This window comes from Mustela putorius, unplaced genomic scaffold (genome assembly GCF_011764305.1).
Source record: "Mustela putorius furo isolate JIRA1106 unplaced genomic scaffold, ASM1176430v1.1 tig00003901_pilon_pilon_pilon, whole genome shotgun sequence".
Lineage (NCBI taxonomy): Eukaryota > Metazoa > Chordata > Mammalia > Carnivora > Mustelidae > Mustela > Mustela putorius.
In genome coordinates, this window is record NW_025422049.1 from 3,229,664 (window position 1) to 3,233,445 (window position 3,782).

At 34.2% G+C, this 3,782-nt stretch overlaps 1 pseudogene; it reads left to right on the plus strand.

Moving 5' to 3' along the window:
* The first annotated feature begins 932 nt into the window (after positions 1-932).
* Positions 933-2,292, plus strand: LOC106006759 (annotated as a pseudogene).
* The last annotated feature ends 1,490 nt before the right edge of the window (positions 2,293-3,782 follow it).

Below are 3,782 nucleotides of genomic sequence, written 5' to 3' on the forward strand. Positions count from 1 at the left end.
AAGAAGAAGCTTGCTCCAAAGAAGCAGTTTATTCTTGAATGTAAATCCCAAGACATACTTCTAGTTGTGGCTTTTTCATTGGTTCAGAAGATTTTCAATGTAAATGTTCCTCTATAATTTAATTTGTAGTAGACTTACACAGACAACTTTTGGGAAAGCTATTTCTTCATAAATGCTCAACATCTCTACTGTGGCAATATGGCTAATCTGGGAGACTCACTTCCAAATGAGAAAATATGAAAGAAGAGAGTTTATGGTTATACTCAAAGGCCCAAAGTACACCTTGTAAGAAGTTGCTTTGAAGGTTATCCTTAGTAAAAGAATAGATCAGATTTTGAATGACTCTGACATGCTTAAGCCCCCTTTCCTTAGACTAAATAAAGGTTTATTATTTTGTACTACATACTTCCCCAAAATTCTAATTGTCATGTATATTTAGCACTGAAATTGTTATGCATGCATAATTGTTTGTAAAACCTAGATATGACAAGATACACTCATTTATTTTGGATGAGTGTAATCTCAGACATAAAAAATATTCTAAGTAAAAGTTAACTCAAACAAAAAGCTAACTTTGTGTGTATATCTCAAAGGAATTCTCTATGGAAAGAATGCCATCATGTAGATGAATGACAATTGACACTAGCAAAATAAAATTATTAAATGATAAAATCTATTTCTTACTACCAAATGTACATTTCAAATGCTGTACAAAATGTTGTGATAAGCACTGGGTGTTATGAGCAACTGATGAATTATTGAACTCTACATCTGAAACTAATAATGTACTATATGTTGGGTAATGGAATTTAAATTAAAAAAATTCATGTTGTCAATAAAACCTTTTATAAAATAATATGTTTCCTTTTTTCACAATGGATTTGCTGCCAGAACACAGGTGTCATGTAAACTATCACTAAACCTAAACCAAAATGAAAAAGAAAAAGGCTCATATCAATATTGCCATCCTTGGACACAAGGATTTGAGCAAGTTTATCCCTATTGGTGATCTGATCTACAAATGTGATGGGATCAACAGAAGGACTACTGTAAAATTTGAGAAGGAAGCTGTTGAGATGGGAAAGGGCTGCTTCAAGTATGACTGGGTCTTGGATAAACTGAAAATTGAATGTGAACATGGTATCAACATTGATATCTCCCTCTGGAAATTTGAAAACAGCAAGTATGATGTGACCATCATTGATGCCTCAGGACACAGAGACTTTATCAAAAACGTGATTACAGGCACATCTCAGGCTGAATGTGATGTCCTGATTGCTGCTGCTGATGTTGTGAATTTGAAGCAGGTCTCCAAGAATGGTAAGACCTGTGAACATGCCCTTCTGGCTTACACACTGGATGTGAAACAACTAATTATTGGTGTTAACAGTATTGATTCAACTGAGCCACCCTACAGCTAGAAGAGATATAAGGAAATTGTTAAGGAAGTCAGCACCTACATTAAGACAATTGGCTGCAACCCTGACACCGTAGCATCTGTACTAATTTCTGGTTGGAATGGTGACAACATGCTGGAGACAAATACTAACATGCCTTGGTTCAATGGTTGGAAATTTGCCTATAAAGGTGGCAATGCCAGTGGAACCATGCTGCTCAAAGCTCTGAATTGCATTCTGCCATCAACTCATCCAGCTGAAAAGCCCTTGTATCCACTTCTCTAGGACATCTACAAAATTGGTGGTATTGGTACTGCCTGTGTGGTTTGAGTGGAGACTGGTGTTCTTAAACCCAGCCTGGTGTTCACCTTTGCACCAGTCAGTGCTAAAACTGTAGTCAAGTGTGTTGAAATGTACCATTAAGCTTGAGTGAGGCTGTTTGTGGGGACAATGACAAGAACCCAACTGTCAAAGATATTCATCATGGTAATGTGGTTGATGACAGCAAAAATGACCCACCAATGGAAGCATCTGGCTTCACAGCTCAGGTGATTATCCTGAACCATCAGTGCTGGATATGTACCTGTGTTGGATTGTTATATAGCTCACATTGCTTGCAAGTTTGCTGAGATGAAGAAGATTGATCATTGTTCTGGAAAAAAGCCAGAAGGTGGCCCCATGTTCTTTAAATCTGATGATGCTGCTATCATTGATATGGTCCCTGGCAAGGTCCATGTGTGTTGAGAGCATCTCTGACTATCCTCCTCTGTGTCATTTTGCTGTTTGTGATATGAGACCAACAGTTGTTGTGGGTGTCATCAAAGCAGTGAACAAGAAGACAGCTGACACTAGCAAGGTCACCAAGTCTGCCCAGAAAGCTCAGAAGACTAAATGAATATTAACCCCAATATCTGCCACCACAGTCTTAATCAGTGGTGAAAGAATGGTCGCATAACAGTTCATGTCAATTGGTCATTAAATTTAATAGTAAAAGACTGGTTAATTAGAACAATGCATTGTAAAATCTTCAAAAGAAAAGGAGAATATTTGTGGACCATTTGTGTGTGTGTGTGTGTGTGTTTTAAGTTATTGGTTTTTAAAATCAGTACTTTTTAATGGAAATGACCAAAAATCTGTCACAGGATTTTGAGACCCATTAAAGCAAACTTTTAATGATAAAAAGAAAAATAAATAAAATAGAATAAAATACTACATGTTTTTTCATACTATTTTCAGAAAACATAATCATGGAAATTTACATTTTAAGTGACATAAGAAACGGACTGAGTACACAATAACTATATGACTCCGTTTACTATGACACCACAAATGTTTGTTTTTTTACTTAAACTTAAGGTTCATATTTAAAATACATATAATAAAGTCTATACCATCCTATATAGTAGCCACAAGTCACATGTCCTTATACTATATTTACATTTAAATTGATCAAAATGAGTAAAATTTAAAATTTAGCTTCTCCATCATACTATCTGCATTTTTAGTGCTCAGTAGCCACATATTCATCATTACAAAAAGTGTCAATTCTGGTATGTATAGTATAGAAAGTGATATTAGAAATATATATATCTTAAAAATATTTAAGGATTTTGAGAGAATTTATATTTTCCCACTTGTAGGCCACTTGACCTTCAGAGGAAAGGCACTTCTAATTCTGACCAGTTCTATATGATTATGCAACACCTCCATCAATCATTCTAATTAGAACCAGGAAATATTAAATTAAGACTTTTCTACTTCATGCACTTTTGAAAATAGCTTTCCTAATTTCATTGACCAGCTTTCCACCAAACTGATGACAAGGCTGAAGAGTACAAAGAGAAGATTATCATATGCAATTTTACTGATAGCTCCCATTATAATACTTATATTCTACTTAGTTTTAACTTCATTTAAAAACGTAGGGGTAAGGATGGTGTATCAATGAGGATTTTCCAGAAAAACTGAATAGGGAAACTATATATATATACATAGATATAAATATAGATGATATAGATATAGATACAAATATATAATTTGTACATACATATATACATGCACATATACATACATATACACATATACATGTATATCATATGTAAAATATATAAAATACAAATATATCATATACAAAATATATGATTTATTTCTAAGGGATTGGCTTATACAATTATAGGAACTGGCAAGTATGAAAGCTATCAGGCAGACCACCTAATTGGAAACACAAATGAGAATTAATTCTGCAGTCCTGAGGTAGGATTTCTTTTTCTCCAAGAAACCTGGTTTTGCTCTTAAGGTCTTAAACTGGTTGGATGAGATCTATATTATCAAGGGTAATATCCTTTAATTAAAGTCAAATGATTGCAGCTGTTAACTACATAGGGA